The sequence below is a fragment of the Camellia sinensis genome, chromosome 10, assembly GCF_055761805.1.
Source record: "Camellia sinensis isolate YWXY chromosome 10, ASM5576180v1, whole genome shotgun sequence".
Lineage (NCBI taxonomy): Eukaryota > Viridiplantae > Streptophyta > Magnoliopsida > Ericales > Theaceae > Camellia > Camellia sinensis.
This window is the reverse complement of record NC_138970.1, coordinates 161,371,047-161,393,235: the sequence shown is the minus strand read 5'-3', so window position 1 is coordinate 161,393,235 and position 22,189 is coordinate 161,371,047. Positions and strand designations below refer to the sequence as shown.

The 22,189-nt window shown below is 33.1% G+C and overlaps 1 pseudogene; it reads right to left on the bottom strand.

Annotated features, from left to right (window-relative positions):
• Positions 1-15,147: 15,147 nt before the first annotated feature.
• LOC145801768 (magnesium dechelatase SGRL, chloroplastic-like) lies at positions 15,148-16,119 on the bottom strand (annotated as a pseudogene).
• Between the last annotated feature and the right edge of the window lie 6,070 nt (positions 16,120-22,189).

The window sequence follows — 22,189 nt, the reverse complement described above, 5'->3', positions numbered from 1 at the left end:
TAACGACTTTGATTGAATAAAAAATAAATAAAAAGACTACGCCACCTTTAATATCCTTAAAACGTGACATTTTAAAATATAAGGTGATAGAAAGTCCCACACAAGTGTCATATAAGAGAGGTAAAAGTTAAAATAAATACTACTTTGCAAAGGGTTTGTGGGGCCGCACAAAATCTTTGACTGTAAGGTCAACACGGAAGGGACAGGCTTTATAAGTTTGAACGGAAATGAGCCGTAGCTCGAATCCAATGGCTCGAATTGGCTCGAAAGAGGGAGAGAAGAGAGGAGGAAGAAGCAGAGGAGAAAGAGGGAGAGAAGAGAGGAGGAAGAACAGAGGAGAAAGAGGGAGAGAGGATCGTCGCTGCTCGCCTCGCCACCGCCACCGCCACCGCCGTCGCCTCGTTGCTGCCGATCGTCGCAGCACCAGCGATCGCCGGCTCTGCCTCGCCTCCGCCCCCCGGCTCCCGCTTCCAGTCCCAAATGTTGGGCCCCCTCCAGTCCCTCCTCCTCCTCCCCCTCCAGTCCCTCCTCCTTCCTCCTCCTCCCCTCCTCCTCCTCCCTCTCCTACTTCTGGTTTTGCTTCACCTTCATCTCAAAAAGAGGCCGTTTTTGAATTCGAGCCATTTCGAGCCGCTCGGTTTCGAGCTACCTATCACTGCCGAAGTTTGAACTTTCCTCCATAATTTTTCCATATTTTTCCTTTAAAAAATTAGGGAGAGATCACTCTAGATGTTTATGTAAAAGTTTAAATGCATTAGAAGTTTGGTTGCTAGGTAAAGTCCCTAAATTTTCAAATTCTAGAAGAATAAGAAAAAGTTTTGAGATAAATTGTCAAAAACCCTAATTCTCATATGATATTTTTTTACATCTGAAAAATGATCTTACAAATTATAACCCTAATGTTTGTACGATATTTTTTTTGCAACTTATAACCCTAATTTTCATAAGGAAAAGTTTTTATAACCCCTTCTTTGTACGATATTATTCTTCTACTTGAATTTTGTATTTTGTATTATTGTTTAATAGACATTATTGCGTTATTCCTCTTTCATTTAGATTTTTGTTTAAGTTCAAATGAAATTAGTTAGTGAATTTTTTTTTGACTTTCTACAATTTCAACAGATTTGGCCAAAGAAATATCACTAATTAATTTTTTTGAAATTACAAAAAGTTAGAAAAATTTCACTATCACAGCAAAATTTTCTTGCAACAATTACAATTTCGAGTGACTTTTTGGAGAAATGAAATTTGATTGTCAAGTCAGTGAAATTTCACACCGTCAATGTTCACTAGAGAGTTGCCAAAAAATGATCACCAACAATCGGTGGCCGTCGTTGGAAAAATTTCATCGGTCGCTAGCAGTGACAGAGATGTTCAAAAGTTGGTGGGGGTAATGAAAGTTTTGTCCCAACCAGCTTAGTGTCCTTAAAGTAACAAACATATTTTAATTATCCTTAAACTAATAGACAACCTTTTCCAAGGAGTTTAATAAAAAATTAAAAAGTCCCCAAAAAAATTAATATCTTCTTGGACAATTTCCTCGATAATTTTTCTTACTTTTCTTTCAATTTTTTACTAATCTTCTTCTGGATTGAAAACAATCCAATCAAATATATATATATATATATATATTAAATAAGTTTATTACCTAAAAAATATATATATTAAATAAGTAAAAATAAAATAAAATATAAATATATATCGTAGTTTACTCAATTAATAAGAGTCTTTTTCATTAGACTTAAAGTCCATAGTTGGAGCCGCACTCCTCACAATTGTATTTTTTTTTTTATGAGATGTATGTGCAATTCAAAAAAGTTTAAGTAAAACAAAATACTTAATATATATTATTAGAGTCAAGGTTCAAGTCCCATCTTTTAACTTTTTGTTTTAGATAAAAAAAAAAAATAGACACTTTGACGGCATAAGTAAAAAATGCTTCAGAACACACCAAAACTATTCACTTTATAAGACTAGTTTTGACATAGAATGTATAGAACTAGAAAATAAACAGCTTAAACAACAGCTAGAACAGCTTCACCATAAGTACCCTTTAAAAGATAAACTTATTGAAGAACATATGAATTCGCTAGAATTAGTCAACCTAGTTGATTCTCAACCCTTTAGTCAATACTCTAAAGCCCAAACAAATAATACACATTTACCATTCAATTACCTTGTTATACCCAAGTCCAACTTAGTTGAGATCTCTTGTGTAATTAAACTTATAGAAAAAACCCTTAGTATAGATGCCATGATAGATACAGGAGCCACTAAATCATACATTGAACAACACGTAGTTCCACCAGGATGGAGCACAGCTTTAACAACCCCAGCTTTAGTTAGCATAGCCGACGGCACTAAACAGACATACACACATTGCATCAATGGTGCACAAATAAGTTTTCATCATCTAGGTTCTCAAGATCAGCACATAGAATGGTTCCCATTACCACAAGTTTGGATCGGAAATACCCGTCAGAATTATCCTTTCATTTTAGGACTTAATTTCATACTTAGTTTACAAGGCGGTATGTTTATCAGCCAACACACCATCAGCTTCTTCAAACGAACCGTCAATACCCCCACCGCCTATTCCCTTAGCACCATAGCCCATTCCTCAGAGTTGCGTGCGAAGCGTGGTGGTACCATAGGAGTAGATTCCGTTCCCGCTAGTTTTTTATTCCCTAGTAGAAATATTTTTCCAGAGCTAGCACAAACATACATACCTCATGAAATAGAAAATACTTGTTTAGAAAAATTAGATATAGAAAATTATGAGATAGAAGATTTGGAAGAAGTTCATTTTGAAAATAAGGGAGACAATTGGAACTTAGAAGACTTTCAAGAAATAATTAACTTAGAATTAATTTTTGCAAAAATAGGAAAAATAAAGAAAAAACCAATATACAGAAGAACAGAAAATGAATTAGATGAGATAATAAGATTAGCTGAAACAACAGAAATTTTAGGAGAACAACCCATGAAATATTGGGAAAGAAATAAAATTTTAGCCAGCTTAGATATAAAAAATAGAGATTATAGGATTACCTCAGCACAAATAGATCATATACCAGCAGACATAGAAGAATTTAGAACCCAGATTAAGGAACTATTAGATTTAGGAGTAATTAGACCTAGTAATAGTCCACATAGAAGCGCAGCATTTATGGTTAGAAATCATGCAGAGATAAAAAGAGGAAAAGCTAGAATGGTTATAAATTATAAAAGATTAAATGATAATACAGAAGATGATAAATATAATATACCAGATAAAGATCAACTTATAAATAGAATACAGACAGCAAAGATATTTAGTAAATTTGATTGTAAGTCAGGATTTTGGCAGATAAAAATGGAAAAGGAAAGCATACCATGGACAGCCTTCTGCTGCCCTCAAGGACATTATGAATGGCTAGTTATGCCTTTTGGATTAAAAAATGCACCTTCCATATTTCAGCGTAAAATGGATAGTATATTTAATAAATATAGTTTTATACTGGTATATATAGATGACATATTAGTATTCAGTCCAGATAAAAATAGTCATATAGATCATTTGTATATAGCCTTAGAAGAATTCATAAATAATGGAATAATAATTAGCAAAAAGAAGATGGTATTAAATAAACCTCACATAGAATTTTTAGGAATGGAGTTAGGAGACGGGAAAATTAGATTACAACCTCATATAGTTAAGAAAATTTTAGATTATCCAGATAAACTAGAAGATACAAAACAACTTCAATCCTTTTTAGGAATTTTGAACTATGCACAGATGTATATTCCTAACCTTAGTAAAATAATAGGACCACTGTATAGTAAAACTACACCCACAGGACAGAAATATTTTAATCAACAAGATATAGCCTTAGTTAGAAAAATAAAAGACATCTGTAAAAATCTACCAGACCTACAACTTCCTTTAGAATCAGAATATATAGTAGTAGAAACAGATGCAAGTCAACTAGGATGGGGAACAATATTATTAGCCAAACCTAATAAGTATGATAGTAAAAATAAAGAACGCATTTGTAGATATAGTTCAGGAAAGTTTAAAGAAAAAGATACAACCATGACCAGTTTAGATTTTGAAATGTTAGGAGTAGTATATGCAATAAATAAATTTAGATTATTTTTGCACAAACCTTTTACAATTAGAACAGATTGTGAAGCAATAGTTAGATTTCATAATAAACTTAACGAGCGTAAATTAAGTACTAGAAGATGGGCAAAATTTTTAGATTGTATAGTAGGACAAGGATATAAGGTAGAGTTTGAACATATTAAAGGAAGCGATAATAGGCTAACAGATTGGTTAAGTAGGAAAATTTATTTAGAAAAAGAAGATAACCAGTTTAATTTTGATGCAGATAATGGAGAACAGCAAGACTATGAACTTTGGAGGATTTTCTCTTCCCATTCATGAAGGTAGAACCAAATTCAGACCTTTAACAGGGATTGAGTTAGACCCAGTTCAACAGTGTCTTTTAGATAACCTTTGGAACAGTCAGAACCACCCAGCTAAACGCCTTTCAGCCCTAAATTCCCTCAGTATATATTTTTCAAAAATCCAAAATAAACCCTTATCAAAAAGTTTTTCTTTCTATGTAGTAGCTAAAGGAACCAAGCCTGGAATTTACCATGACTGGATAGAAGTAGAACCCTTAGTCAAATTTTTTCCCACACCACAGTTTAAAGGTTTTTATGATTTTGAGTCAGCCAGTACCTATGCCCGAAGACAAATAGGAACCAGTTACTTTATCAGTCAGATAGCTAAAGATTACCTGGACACATTGAGCAGGATGCCTACCATTCTTGCTACCAGTGGAGTTCCAGCTAGCCAGATATTTGGAAGCAATAGTATAGGCAGTAGTAGTTCTAACCCCCAGTCAGATCCTCAAAATCCTCTCCAGATGTGCAGACATTGTGAAGGCCTTTCTAGAAATTTCAAGAAAATTATGGATAAAGGCAAAAGAGTCAGTGAAGAGCTAGACCAGCTCCGAAACGAAGAAAAACAATTGAGAGCAACCATTCGAACCTTAACCAACCAGCTTAAAAAATTAACTCCAGAAAAAACACCCACTTCTTTACCTAGCCCAGAAATTAAACAACTCACCAGGGAGGAATTTGACCAATTGAGTGCTAGAATGTATTTCTTCAGGCATTCTATCATTCGATCTTTTTGTGAGAAAAGCCAAGTAATGGAAGACCTAAAACCCTATATCTACACCTTAGCAGAAGATAGCAGAAATAACGAGTTAATCATTATTCAGCAATTCCTTCAAGACCTCTCCATAGAAAGAGTTGACTGCCCTGGCTTATCTTATCAATGGATCTATACCTATGAAGAGAAAGAGCAGCCCTGCGTAGAAGAAGAAAAATGCAGAAAGAGGCCTGAACATTTTGGCAGATGTCAGTGTAACCTAGATTTCAGCATCTGCCTTTGCCAGATAAATCTAGCCACTTTCGAGCCATTGGAGATAGAAATCAGAGGCGAAATTCGTCATCTAACAGCCCCAAAATTGTTAGATTACGGCTTTGTCTCCTGACTAATCTTCACAGATCCAGATCAGACAGATCACTTTGGACATAAGCTTGCTCATGCGGTACTATGCGTTATGGAAGAACATCATCCGTACGTAGAAGCTTTGATAGACAGCAAATTACCAGAATGGAAGGGAATATGGTGCAATCAAGCTAAACACAAAATGTACCTCAGAGGAACCTCTACATTCCCAGGATACCCAGGACTTCTCAATAGGAGACCCTGGCCATGTAGAAGATTTCCACTCAAAGACCAGCTCAATAAATGGAGAAAATTTGTCAGCAATTCACTATTAGCGTATAATGGAAGTTATGGACATCTAGTTTGCGAAGATAGACATCAGAAGATACATTGTAATTTAGCCATCCCAGGATATCCATTCAGCAAAGAAACATTTGTCGATGAAAGTCAGTACCCTAACTATCAGCATGGCGTCTCTCATGAATCACCGGTGATGGGGGAAAATGATCAAGAATGGTACGATGAACCACCTATGGGAGATGAGAATGAATTTTACGACCAACTCTCAGCGGCAGATTTGGACGACCTATCAGACAGAATGTATGGGTAAAAAAAAAAAAAAACAAGGGGTCCCACTACAAGACTCATAATACATTTTGAACATCTTTCTTGACTCTTTACATTTTGAAGCATTCTTTCACGAAGACCCAACTTTGAAGAATCACTCCAAAGGTCTACATCAATAATTGGCGCTCCAACAAAAGAAGACAAAACCCATAGAAGATAAGGATTCTCCTCAGATATCAGAAAAATATACGCCAAGAAAAACCAAAAAAGATTTTGCAAATATTTTGTGTCTGTAATTATTTGAGTCTGTCAGTAATAGGGATTTTCCTTCACTCACTACTTTAATAAAGTAGATATTTCTTATCCTTCTTTATTAAAGAAAAGCTGTGAAAATCCTTATACGTGTCCTGTAATAACTTATAGTGTCAAAATTTTGTCAAAAAAGAAGGATTGAATGATATGCGATGGGGCCCAAAGCAGTACCCGATATCATTATCCTAATCTTTTATTGATAAAATTTTATCCTTAATAGTAACTCACGTCCAAATCTATGCATTTATAGCATAGATATTATTGTAAGAGTCTAGGGATCTATAGTCAAGTCTAGAGTCAATAGCCTTTTAGACTTTTGTTTTTGGCCAAAACTTTTGACGAATTGTTTTTTGGACTGTATATATCAACTTTGTGTATAAATTGGCATGTTGGCCAACGGATGAAGCAGAATGAAAAAACACCACTTCACTCTGCGTTGTAAATTTTCCAACCCCTCTCAAAAACCTCTAAGTGTATTAAGTTTTTCCAGAGTTTCAGAGTTTGTAATATAATCTTTGTAAGTATATTTCTTATTAACATGAAGTGTGAGTAGTTTCTCTTTTTCCTTAAATATTTCGAAAGGGTAACTCTTTTATTCTAAAAATTTATTTTTTGGAAAAACTAAGTTTATGGAATACTTGTTTGCTCATTAATATTACCTGCTTTAAACCTTCGTAGTATCTTCAGTTTTCTATTTTGTTACTGAGTGACCTTAGCTGAAGAGCCCGTGTGAGCCGTGGTTAGGCGTTGGAGGGCGAATTGTAGGCAGAAAGGGAAAAGTAAAAAATGGAAAATAAAAATATACTATGTTGAACGAGGCTTAGTCTCAAGGTGGGAATACATGTAATGAAAACAAACATTGCCTAAAAATAGTTTTATCCATAGAAAAGAATTTTAGAATAAAAGGAGAGCAACCCGAGTAGAAATATTAAGGAAATATTGTCCATATAAGAATTTCAAAAAATCAACAAATTTGCATGCCCTTAGACGTAGACATTAGAAATAAAAATTAAAAAAGTATATGCCCTTAGACGAAGACCTTAGGAATAAAATTAAAATTAGTACTGAACTAATACAAGAATTAGAAGATCAAAAATTTAGATATCAGTTTCTTTTATCATTAGCTTCTAACAGCTCTCTAGAAAATTACAGTTTAAAAATTTCTCAGGTAAATAGACAGCTAACTATAAAACAAGAAGCCTTAAAGTTAGCCATACAACAGCTTGAAGATCTTTTAGCATAACTGTAGAATTAATTAGATAATTCTCAGCCCAATTCCAAATAGTGGTAGACCACTAACTCAACCCCCAAAAATTGGTATCAGAGCAGTGCTCGGTTTTAGGACAGTTTAAGTTAGTTTATGCATTTTGCTTATGGTAATAGAGTAGTTTTTATTTTCAGAGATTTTAGTTATAAATTTCATATTATAGTAGCTTGCAATAATTTTAAAGTAGGAGTCAATTTTGTGTATGAAAAAAGTAGAGTATCTAGATTTAGAACTCAGCAGCCATAATCATCGTTTTAGCATAAATAAAAATAATTTCCGTTGTAATTTTGAAAATAATTTTACACATCAGCTTCATAGTGAACATAATCCTCAGCTAAATAGTATCATAGATTATCAGATTAATTTTGCAGAAAATATTAAAAAGGACATAGATAAAATTAGTAATCTTTTTATATCATCCATAGATCATCTTAGAAATAATCGAAGTATAATTAAAGAACAAGATAAAAAATTAGATTATATCCAAGACCAGTGTAGTTCTATTTTACAAAAAAGAATAGATTTAAATTTAGAAAAATTATCCACTAAATTAGAAATAGAAACATTAATTTCAGCTACAAATCAAATAGCTAAACAAATAGAACAGATTAATCAAATTCAAGATAATTTAAAACAAAAATTAGAAATTTTAGAACAACTAGTAAGATCTTAGTTTATGAGTAGTGATAAAAAAGCTAATAGAGATTACCAAATTATTTTAAAACAAGCAGAAGATTTTCATAATAACTCAGAAGGAATCAGTAGCTATCAAGGAACAAATCAATCAGATAAAATATCAGTAAGACAGAATAATATAGAAATCTTATTTCTTATTAGATTATGTGAAAAATTTGAATACTTATCAGAACAGCTACATAGCTTAGAAAATCGTATAGCTTCTTTAGAAAAAATAATACTTCAAAAAGGTAAAGGAATAGAAGGACAAACAAAATCTCAGGAGGTAAACGAAGAAGATATAGCTAAATATTTTGAAAAACTTAAATTACCACCAAAGAAATCAGCTTGTAGAATTTACAGAAAATAAAAATGTTTAAACAGCTAATAAAAGGAAGTAGTAGTAAAAAGCGTAATGAAGATGAAGATGTTAAAATGGAAGAATTTATAGATATAGAACAACAAATAGAAAAATTTAAAAAAGAGAAATTAGAGTTAATTCCAGCTAAATATGTTTATAAGCTAGGTAAGATTCATAAAAAACAATATCTATTTAAACATTATGGTGAGCAAATGATTAGCGTAACTCATAAAGATGAAAAAATGGAGCTAAATTTGATAGACAGAGAAAGCTATAAATACGCAGTAAAAGAACACCTTAAAATGACTCATTTAGGATTAGTTGTTGTAGGAATTAAAGCCTTAACTAGAGAAAATTTAGGAACCAAAGTCTTCGTATGTCTTTATAATGATAGATTTAATGATGTAAGACAAAGTATTTTAGGCAGCTATGAATTAGATATGAACTCAAAAGGAGGTATAGTTTATTTTACACCAGATTTCTTACTACCAACCTCAACCTTCCATAAAAAGATAAAAATAGGAATAAAGAGTAGAGGATATAATATGAAAAAGGGAGAGAAAAATTTATTAGTTTGCACAGGATTTTTAGGTTTAGCAGTTTCAGAAAGTAATACCCACTATAAACTTACGAATGATCAGATAGTTAAGTTATTAGGCGCAAAAGGAATAAAAGCATTACCAGCTAAAAAATTTAGTTCTGAAGAAAATACAGCGTTAGATTGGAAGTTAGGAGATTTTTTAGGACAAAAGAAATTAGCCCCTCAAGATAATTTACTATATCAAACAGCAGATGGAAATTATGCAATAAGATTTACCCAGTATACTTATGTAGCACCAGAAAAATCTGAAGATGATGACTTTAGTAGTATAGACAGAGAAGAAAATCAAGATAATCGTAGTGAAATAAATCAGCTTTACGTAATGACAGAAGAAAAAACTATGTCACAAAATAAGATATATAATGTTGATGAGATAGATTTAGAGAACTTCACTCTAGAAGACATGAACAAGATATTAGATGCCAGATATTTTGAATACTTAGCCAGAGGAGACACCCATAATGAAGCAGTATCATTTTTAGATCAAGAATTCCATACAGAATATGTAGATGATATCATAGAAGATATAATACATCCCAGTAAAATATTTAGAATACCAGAACAATTAGGACAATCTCAATTAGAAGATACTTTTTACATGACTACAGAAAGTTCAGGAACTAATAACCCTCAACCAACTGTACAAGATCCTGTAGAACCAATACATTATGCAGGAGGAGGAAGAAGACCATTAGCTAGTTCAGGACGAAGTCATGCAGACCCCAACAAAAGCTATAAGTTTCATGGAAAGCGTAGACCATTAGATATGAGCATACAATTACAGCCGGTTAATAATCAAGGAACCCTTTTAGATTTAGCTAGATTTGACCCACAAGTATGGCAAGAAGTAATCGAAAGATGGGAAAAAGATGCAGTAAAAGCATGGATGACCAGTTCCTATGAATCAACAGATATGTGGGAATATATGGAGACACTTTTAGGAGATTCAGCTTACAATATTTATTTAACCTTTAAAGGAAAATTTGAAGAAACTATTAAACAGCTTAAAGATTTAGGAAATAACCCTTGGAATTTTACTAATTTTATTAAAGAAATACTTATAGGATATGATCCTTCTAGAGGAAATGATTCCGCTCAATGCATAGCTTTAACCGAATTAGATCAAATAACATTAGGAAGCTGGAAATATATTGTACCTTTTAGAAGAGAATACTTAGCCATAGCAGCTAGAACAGGAAAAAGTTTCGACGAAGAAATAGGAAATAAATATTTTAGAAAATTACCCGGAGGACTAGGAAGAGAAATAGAAAATAAATGGGCAATTTATTGTGCAAGTTTACCAGCAAAAATAGCTACAGGAGAATTAAATATAAGAGGAACTTTAGGAATAGGACCTAGAATAGTTTTTACATTTTATAAACTCAGAGAAAAATGTATAGAAGTTAAAATACAGAAAGATTTGAAAAAACAAAATTATGGTTTTTGTAGTAGTGTAATATATACTCCTCAGCAATATGAAGATGAATATAATAAGAAAAAATACAAAAAATATGGAAAATATAAAAAAGAAAAATATTGGAAGAAAAAATATAGAAAACCATGGAAAAAACAAAAATTCATTAGGAAAAGTAGAACCTTTAATAGGACAAATTATAAGAGGTTACCCAAAGATGAAAAAGATAAAAGAAAACAAAGATATGTTAGAAAACCCAATAGTAAAAAATGCAATTGTTTTATATGTGGAGAACCCAATCACTTTGCAAAAGCCTGCCCAAAAAGACAAAGACCTAATACTAATAAGCAGATAGAAAGGCTACATATTATAGAAGATTTAGAAGAAGATATAGTCAGCATAAATAGTGATGATTCAGAAGTATACAGCATAATTAGTAATTATGAATATCAATTAGAAGCTATAAGCTCTGATAGTGAAAGTGATACAGATGTAGATAATCTTTTAGGACAACTTAACCAAGAAATAGAAACAACTTCTCAAAATACTTTCTATATGATGGAATGTAATGCAGATACTGAATGTCAGCATAATTTTCAAATAGGATTAGGATTTGATACTACTAGATGCAGCTACTGTAATTGGTTTCCAGCTAAAGATAAACGAGCTCAGTGTTTATTATGTAGCATAACTTATTGTATAGTATGTCTTGAAAAATTAAAAATGACACATAAAATAACATTAGGAAATACCACAGAAGATCCTAGTTTATAAAATAGAGAATTACACTTAACAATTCGAGAATTAGAAATACAGATAAGAGAACTTAAATTACAGATACACGAGATAGAAACTAAGACTAGTTTTGACATAGAATGTATAGAACTAGAAAATAAACAGCTTAAACAACAGCTAGAACAGCTTCACCATAAGTACCCTTTAAAAGATAAACTTATTGAAGAACATATGAATTCGCTAGAATTAGTCAACCTAGTTGATTCTCAACCCTTTAGTCAATACTCTAAAGCCCAAACAAATAATACACATTTACCATTCAATTACCCTGTTATACCCAAGTCCAACTTAGTTGAGATCTCTTGTGTAATTAAACTTATAGAAAAAACCCTTAGTATAGATGCCATGATAGATACAGGAGCCACTAAATCATACATTGAACAACACGTAGTTCCACCAGGATGGAGCACAGCTTTAACAACCCCAGCTTTAGTTAGCATAGCCGACGGCACTAAACAGACATACACACATTGCATCAATGGTGCACAAATAAGTTTTCATCATCTAGGTTCTCAAGATCAGCACATAGAATGGTTCCCATTACCACAAGTTTGGATCGGAAATACCCGTCAGAATCATCCTTTCATTTTAGGACTTAATTTCATACTTAGTTTACAAGGCGGTATGTTTATCAGCCAACACACCATCAGCTTCTTCAAACGAACCGTCAATACCCCCACAGCCTATTCCCTTAGCACCATAGCCCATTAGATAGATATATGGGAAATGCTCCATAGTTCTTGTCAATTCATATATAGAACTCTATTTATCTTTAAGAAAAAGGTACTTGTTAAAAAATCTTATTTGGACAACTTATGTTAATCTTATGAAAATTCTTATAATTCATCAAGTCTTATGTAATATAAAATGACTACATTGTCACTAGTTACATATATATATATATATATATATATATACTAGTGTATATCCGTGCCTAAAGGCATGGTGTAAATAATATTGAGATCGAAATATATTTGTAATTTATATACGTATCATGTTAAAACATGTGGAGTCTGTAACATATTTTCTTCTTAAAGAACTTTTAATAATTTTGCTTGTACCATACCCTCTACAGAATTCAATTAAAAATAACAACTCTCCCTAGTCTTAATGCAAATTAAGGAATAAACATATAAAATTTATAATGTTCATTAAAATTAAAATGGTAAACTAATGTTCTGCAATTATAATAAAATAAAATTAACCAAACAATGCACACCAGCTAATATTCTACAATTCTAAAAAATTAAAATTGGATACCAAACAATGCACGCCAGTGCTCTGCAATTCTAAAATAATTTAATTAAAACAAAACAACAAACAATGCACACCAACCAATCATCTGTAATTTAAGACCAAACAATAAATAATGCACACCAGTGCTTTCCAAATGTGAACGTAAGTTCAAATAGTCTTGTGGGGTGTATTCATTCTAAAGCCCAACCTCCACTAAAGCCTTGTAAATGGTCTCATATATTATTTGCATTGTTTTGTTCTGTACAATAAATGAGAGATAATTTCAAAAATTGATCCTTTTGAAGTATATACACTGATGGGCAGATTAATAGAATTTTTTGATTTCCCATTGGAAATAAATTAATCCAATGAAAAAAAAAGCAACAAAGTTATCCATCTCTGAAGCTGCCTTTAAAATGCAGAAGTACAATGCTATGCGTTGAAGTCATAATTAGTTCCTACCTGCCAAAATAAAATCCTTTGTGTAGCAGCACCTGTTGGATTGCCTTCTGGCCACATCGGAATAACAATATAAGCTGCAAACCTCTTATGTGCTCTGATTTTCTCAGCAATTTTAACTGCAATTTCCATGGGAATCAAATTGTTTGCACCTACAGCACGAAAATATGCTCACAATCAGTATTCAGTAAAGGAATTTCAAACATAAAAGCTTAGGAAAGCATTTATTTATTGTCATATCAAAGGCCACTTCACTCTCAACTAAAACACGATGTAGCAAATCAAAAGAACTACCTAATCCTATTAAACCATCTACCGTAAGTAAAGACACAGAAAAAATCCTCAACCAGTCTCCTTGTTTGCTACAACCAAGCAAGTTTCACTACCATCACATTGAAAGCTTATGCTGTTAGAGAAATGAGTAACTTCATCAAGATGTATGGGTAACTTCATTATTTGTATCCTTAACACTCCCACTCACACGTGACCATGCTCTCATTCATTAACGGATAGAACACCAGTTATCCCAAAAGCTTAAATTGTTAATAAATGAGCCCAATAATGTATGTTATGTTAACACTCAATAAATAGTGTTGAAAAAAAAGAAGCATAGTAACGTATCCTCCTCCCATGGCATCCCAATCAGCCTTTTTTCTTTCATTCTTAGCTAAAACAATAGAGCCCCAGTGCAAGGGCAATTGAACCCACAATTATTAAAAAAATATGAAGTTATCACCCCAATTAATTATTGAATAGGTCCTTAGAAAATCAATATTCTGTAAGTCATTATTGAACCTCACCTCTGAAATTCATTAGACATTCTACCATAATCTCCTCCATATCCACCTTGATAAATGAGAACTTGCTCTGCAAAAATTGGCTCAGAGTTTAGCATCCAAAATAATATGCTATAGTCTAGTACTTGCAGGGAAGCAATCGATGAAGCTATGTTGCCATATTAGCCTTCAGTACATCATAATGTGTTCTAAACAGAAACATGTATTGAAACTATAAAAAGCTGGCCTTTTTAAATTAAGCAGTGAATCTAATCAATTCAAATCGAATAGTCCATGTAAATAAAACCCAGTAGCCTAATCGACTATGCAGTGCCCATAATCACTTCAAGTAATTGTCTATATGCCTAAACACTTCATTCGTGACTCCATTGTTTTACTAATCCTTGGTGAATGTAGCTCAAGAAAACAAATAATTTAAAACACCTCTAATAGGTCAGATTTGTAAATTGCTGCCAATTTGTTTTCTTTAGTTTTTTCTTGATTTGGATTAAAATTTAGCAGAGTGATGCTACATTACTGAGAGATTTAACTCACATGTGAGTTGCAAAATTCCTTTCTAATCCCCTTGCTTTTTCTTTTCTTTTCTTTTGCTAGGCTAAGAAAATTCAAATTTAGGGAGGCCAAAGCTAACAGTAAATATCATATCTTTGGAAATGTTAAACATAGGGATGAGATCAAAATCCAATTTGAACCATAAACTTCTTCAACCAGTGATTTAGTAGAAACACCAAAGTCAACACTTAAACTGAACATGTTTCACTGTTTAGTGAATCCTACCAAACACAACTTTCCTTTCCTAAAATGCAGCAACAAAATTCACAAATTCTGAACTACAAAACAACACCCAAAATATTTAAAAGCAAAAAATATCAAAACTTTCTTCTGGGTATTGTAGTAACCAATTGTTAAAACAAAACCCTCTGCTGGGTTGCTGAGATTTCAATGTAACATTAAACTGTACTGTTTCTGTGATTGTTCATATGCATATATAGAATTTGCATTTGGTTGATTGTTCAAAACTATAGAATTGATTGTAACATTAATTTATAGAATTGATTGTTCAAAACTATTGTTCAAAACTATTGTTCATATGCATTAAACTATTTCTATGATTGTAACATTAAACAGTCATAATTGATTGTTCAAAACTTTATATGATCAAATTCAAATGAAAGTTCAGCTCAGGATCATTTATGGAAATTATAGAATTTGCATTTGGTTGTAATTTGATTGATTATTAAAGGGTGACATTACAAACAAACATGTGCTAGCTTGGTAAGGCATGGTTGCTAAGAAAAGGGCATTTTATCTAACATTCTTCAATCTAAGATATGTCTCAGTGTATTAGTCATGCGTGCGCGGGTTAAAGTACCTGTGCAGCATCCTTAAGTGGGCCCCAACATTCTACGCGGTTGTATTTCTTTAACTGGAATGGAAATAAACTCGAACAAATGCATCCAATAATTCTTGATGCTCAGTGAAAAGCAGAGAATCTCCATGCATCATAGCCTTAAGAACCTGCCATGCCATGACAGAGAAGAGTTCAGCTATAAATCATCCATCCCAACTCAATAATCTATTCAATTAAATATTAAAATCCTCAATAAGGTCTAAAACTCAGCATTCCAACTCATTGAATTGCTGATAATAAGGTCTAAAACCAGTCAAATTTCTATCATTTGTTTCTTTGGATGTGTCAAGTGCTTTCTACATAGATGAGGTATCGGTGTTGCCTAGTTGAACTTACCAATGGCAACTCCTTTGAGAATATGTGGTATCTAAACTTTGCAGCGAGGTCTAGTAAGAGATTAGGCCCGCTCACATAACAATGGACATCTAAATACATATCCCCTTTCACTTCCTTCCACTCAGCAACGACACCATCTTTGCTGTACCATCCTTTCAACTGCCACAGAACACACATAGGTAATGCAAACATGCAATATCACAAAAACATCAACCCAACCAAACACCCAGAAAAATATTCAGATTCAAGCAAAAAAATATTTAGATTCAACCAACCAAACATCCAGATTCAACAAAAATATCCAGATTCAACTTTACAAACCCACCAAAATATTCAGATTCAAGCAAAAAAATATCATGAATTGCAACTTTACAACCAAACCCACAAAAACTTCATGAATTGCAAAAGTTGGAATTTCTAGTTTACCTTGCAAGGGGAGAGACGAAAAAGGAAGGTGAGAAGAGAGGAGGTGGTCGATGGTGTCATCGAGAAAGGATGACACACAGAGGAGAGGTGGTCGGTGGTCGTTGACGTCGCGATGGTCGGTGGTCGTCACATGGGATGGGCTTGATCTCAACCGTTGATGCTCAAAGAGCATTTGGGCGGGAAATATCAACCATTGAAGTTTAGATGAAACAATTTAAACCATTGGATCAAAATGTATCTCTAAGATAAATTACACATTTTCAAAAACCCTTCTCCCTTATTTTATAGATGGGATTACTATCCCAATTGAGGATAGTGATTCCCTAGATTTAGAAATTCAATTTAAAAATAAATAAACAAATAAAGAATGCTGATCCGGATCCAAACCCACCAAATTTTTTTTAAAAAAAATGGAAACCAGTTTGGTGGCATATAAGCCTACCAAACTTTAACATATACTTATAATTAATATAAGAAAAAAAAATAAAAAAATAAAAGAAGAAGAAAAAGAAGAAAAAGAAAAAGAAAGGCCTATAAGTAAATAGACGATTACCTGGATACGAAGCTAAATTAGCGTATCTGGGACACGCTCTGCTGCAGAGTGATTGAGCAGCAAAAAAATAATTAATCCATTCAAAAATCCAAAATCAAACACTGGTACTGGCTTTGCACCCGAAAATACTTTAATCTTAATGTACACTTATTATAACCAATCCTAATAATTATGAGTTGTTTTGAAAAGTTGGTTAAAAGCTGATTTTTTGTATTTTTAGCTAATAATGTTCAAAACCAATTTAAATGACCCATAAACAATCTAAACTAACCCTAAAAAGATAGATGAAACATGACATTCAAATTAACCTCTAATGAACATAAATCATCAAAACACCATAATAAATCAACATAAATCAAATTAATTCACAATAATAATAATAATTATTATAATTATAATAATAATAATAAATAAATATAAATAAATACAGTAAAAAAATTAAATATGATGAAGAAAAATGAGACCTTGGAATAAAAACCAACGCCATAGATACTGCCCAATTCAAAGCTCTTAGATCTGGGTATGTTCCCTCCATTGGAAGAATTGCTCTCAATCCTTAGCTTTGAATCAAAATCCTTCTCCATATTAGCTACCACTCCAGACCCAACATTTCTCTCTCTAAAATTCCCTATTTAATATATAAAAATAGATACATATATACGTATAGTTTTTTCTGTTTATAAATATCAATCTCTCTCTCTCTCTCTCTCTCTCTCTCCTCTAATAATAGCACACACTCTCTATAAATCTTGGAAGAAGAGTAGGGTCATCGTCGTCGTTACGTCCTCCAATGAAAAGGGAAATTAGGACCGGTGAACAAGATAGAGCAGAAGAAGAGCAAAGCCATGGTACATTCAAGTTTTACACACGTCAATACTATTTACAGCCTCATGGCTGTCTTTAGCATTTTATAAGATTTTTTTCTTTTTCTTTTTTTTGGACTTATTTTGCGTCGTTACTGAATTTAAAGAAAAATGTAAATAAGCTTTAGGATTTTGAATTTTACTGGATTAGATGGATTGAAAAAATAATTTTTTTTTAAAAAAGCTTGAAAAGAAGTCTAGAAAGGCCCAAAAAAATAAAAAAAAAATTCAAAAATTCAAAGCAATTGAATTTCTTAATAGTTTCCTTTTTTGGAATTTTTAAATTAAATTTGTGTCCGCAAGACCGGCTAAAAATTAATTTTTTTGATATAATTTTAATAAAAGTTAAAAAAAATTATGACTTTTACCATGGTTCCAAGCACCCTACAATTCAAAAGGAGGAAATATTTCTTTGTGTAATACATTTATATGTAATTTTATATAAAATTACGTAAATTGGTAAATTTGTAAAAATTTAATTTTCTTTCAAAAATGATAAACGAAAGAAATTGCAATTATCTACATACATCCACAAAATGCAGAGCATTGTTTGATGAAAAGTTGATTCCAATTCCAATCTAATTTTCAGGAACAGTAATCACAATTCATGTTGTTGTTCAAACAGTAGTTGTGTTCATTCAGTTCAGTAATCAAAAATCAAAAATCAAAAATCAATTATCTACATACATCCACAAAATGCAGAGCATTGTTCATTCAGTTCAGGAACAGTAATCAAAAATCAATTTCACAATGAAATTGTAATTATCTACATACATCCACAAAATGCAGAGCATTGTTTGATGAAAAGCTAATTCCAATTCCAATCTAATTTTCAGGAACAGTAATCACAATTCATGTTGTTGTTCAAACAGTAGTTATGTTCATTCAGTTCAGTAATCAAAAATCAAAAATCAATTATCTACATACATCCACAAAATGCAGAGCATTGTTCATTCAGTTCAGGAACAGTAATCAAAAATCAATTTCACAATTAACCTTAAATGTGTTCATTCAGTTCTGTGCGCACTCCTAACAATCTCAACATTGTCATCAGTTTTGTGGGTTTTACTATGGATCCCAATGTAAATGACCCATAAACAAAGAGGGATGGGTTTGAATTGAAGCAACGATGGGTTTGAGTTGAAGCACTTACCTCTGTTGAACCGAAGAACGATGGGTTTGAATTGAAACAACGATGGGGAGCCAAGCAAAGAGGGATGGGTGCAGCCAGGAGGGTGGGTGTCGATCTTCAATGGCGGCGATGAGCGGAACTCAATCAACAATGGGTTTGAATTGCAGCAACGAATCCAGTTTTCTAACAGACCCCTGACTGAATCCAGTTTTCTAAATAATTCGTAGAAGCCATTTCCTATAATAAAAAAATGACAGAGTCTGACTACTGCATTCATCACTGACTTACACCTCATTTGTTCTACAAACGTGAACAAATGATAGTGCTAGGGGAACATCTGAAAAGTTGCAAAGGAGACTTACAATTGAGGGAAACAACCATGTATAGAAGTGTAGGACACATCACAGAGATGTACAAATGAATTTGGACTTTGAGATAATACCGACTTAAGGGTATTTTACAAGCATCAAGAAAAGAAAAATCCATTGGTAGAAAAAACCATAGGTAGAAAAATTCAAAAGCATTTAGAAATGATTATTGATCCAGATATGGGATCAACAACTTAGAAAAAGCATGGATCAAACTTTAGGAACTAATTTAATGGCTCTTAGGATTAATCCAAAAAAAAAATACTACTAAATGACCCAACAATTCAAATTGACAAAGTATTATCTCTCCCTGTAAGTAATTAGTAGATGAAAAATATAAATCGCTATACAAACGTTGGACCAAGCAAACAATGTTTACTTCTTTAAGAAGGTGAGTGGCTAAGTGTAATTAGTGTGTGATTATAACATTGATAGGCATAAGAGTGTCTACTAAGCGTTGGACTCTACTACGATTAATAAAATAAAAATGTGCCAGCAATTTTAAAAACAGCAATTTGAATTGAATTAAAACAGTATGGTATCGAAAAGTCACTGAAGCAGATTATTAGTTTGAATTCACTATTTCAAAATCAATGTATAATATGACTACTAAAGATACAATTTTTTTAAATCAAATAAGCATAATTAATCCACAACCAAGAGGCCAAATATGTATTCCCGAGGCAACCAAATAAGCAAATTGCTTGAACAATAATTTCAATAAACACACAACCCAATTTCCATTCGACTCAAAATCCAATAAAGTAGTAATATAATATAATCCCCAAAAGATGAAATCAGAGAGTCTTAAACCCAATACCACATAGAAGTACAAAACACAAAATTCAAATTTGAAAAGCAAAAACCCAAAAAGGGAAAAGGGTATTACTATTATAGTATACAGAGAAAAGAAAACACCTGTACTGAAACCCATCTTGATACCGAGCGACATGTCAACACTGCCAACAGCCTAAGCAATGGCGAAATACTTGGAAGGGTCGTACCTAAAAGGCCTAATCCCAGCTTCTCTGACCAGACCCAGAAGCTGCCTCATACACAGCTCTCGATGATCGTCCTTGGAGATCTCAACCGGAGTCTGAAGATCGGGCCTAGAACTGAAGTACTCAAAAACCCTCTCTTGTATGTCCCTGTGCTTCCCTCTCATGTAGTCCGACAGCTATTGGGTGCTCACACTCAGCTTCGTCCTGCTCGCGCATGATTGCAGCTCGAGGGCGTCGGTCACTTGACGGTCAGGATGAATCGACGGTGGGTTTAGGTGCAAGGACAGCCGTTGGATTCGCCGGGAAATGGGTTGATCATCATCTTCAGCCGTCTGATTGGGATTGGGAGAATGAATTGTAGAGCGGGTGCGAGTGCGAGGAGGGTAGGTGTCGATGAGCCAAGTTCGATCTTCCTCTTTAATGGTGGCGATGAGCGAACGTGTAGAGAGAGAACGTGTAGAGAGGGCCGGATGTGTAGAGAGAGAATGTGTAAAGAGAGGCGTCTGTTTGGGCAGACGTGGGAGTGAGACAGAGATGAGCGTTTGGGCGGGAATCAAACACATCTCAACCATTGATATTTATTAGAATGGATCTAAACCCTTGATTCAAAATGTATCTCTCATACATTTTAAGACATTTTCAAAAAGCCTCTTGCCTTATTATATAGATATATATAATTAAAAATAAAAATAGGTAAAGAATGCATTAATTTAGGAAGAATCAATTTGGATAGAAATGCACTAATTTGAAAATTTGAAAACACTATTCAAATAAGTGAACAGTCAAAAAGCATTCAAGAAAAACGAAAACGTACGTGGTTTGGCCCAGTTGCAGTTTATAAAGTAAAGGCTGCACTTGGTATTTAAAATAAAAAATTAAATAGAGAATTGGATGAAACTCGAACCCAAATTATAAATAAACTTCTTACCACTTAAATAATATATATTATAATAATGAGTAATATTCATTTTAACTCACTGTGATGTGGTTTAATTATACTGTACCTTTCTATTTTTTAAAAATAGTCCCATAATTTTCATGTGATTTTGAACTAAATAACAATACTAACTCCGATAAATTTAATAAAAAGATAATTATACCCTTTTTATTCTTTCTCTACGTGTTTATAAAAGATTAAGCTAAAAAAAATTAAATCAAATACTTTCAATTAAGAATCTTTAATTTTTTTTTCCCTGATTTTTAAAACTTTAACCTACTTACTAATTTAATCATATATTAAATTATAAATTATTCACATACATATACAATTATATATGAACAATATAGCATATTTACATACATATAGCATATTTACATACATATAAATATATATATTTGTGCATGTATTAAAAATGAGTGGTGGATTTTAATTATTGTTTGTTTTCAAAATTAATTAAGTTGGTTTTTCATGATGATCACGTTGTCAAGAGCGCCTTGAACGCGGCGGACCGGCGACCGGCGAGAGGAAGGCGGCGGCGAGCGAAGTTACTCGCTGGAGATCTTATCCAGGGTGCGAAGACCACTGCTTGATTTGGCAACAAACTCTCTCTAGATTGGATCGATTTGTTTTCACTCCCGGTTTCGTTCGATCCAGAGCAGGCAGACACAGATCTGTTCCATCTGATCTGTTCTCTGGTGGGAAACAAGGGGCAGAAGAGATCTAGATCTGCGTGGTGAGTCCGCAGGTCAGATCCGCGCCGTGTGAACTTCGATCTTCGACGACGGATCTTGCAAGGTGGGGTATCATCCTTGTGAACTCAGGTTATATTACCTTCGGTCTCTCTGCTTGTGTTTGGACTTGTTTGTGAACTCTAGTGTCTCTGCTTGTGAACTCTAGTATCCCTCTAATTAGACTATTGTTATTACACTATTGGGTTTGGACTTGTTTGTGTCAATATTGGGGTTGGTCTTGTTCTTGGTTTATGATTTGGGGAAGTCAAAAACAGGGAGATATACAGAGCAACTTCGGCTATGGGATGGAGGAAAGAGTAGTGTCATAAGGGCTGGAAAAAAGATTCCGAGAGGATAGAGTTAGTGGAGGTTGGAACCCAGTTCGGAGAAGGAAAGAGGGTAGCAATATTGGTGCCCAAAATGATGTTTTGTTCA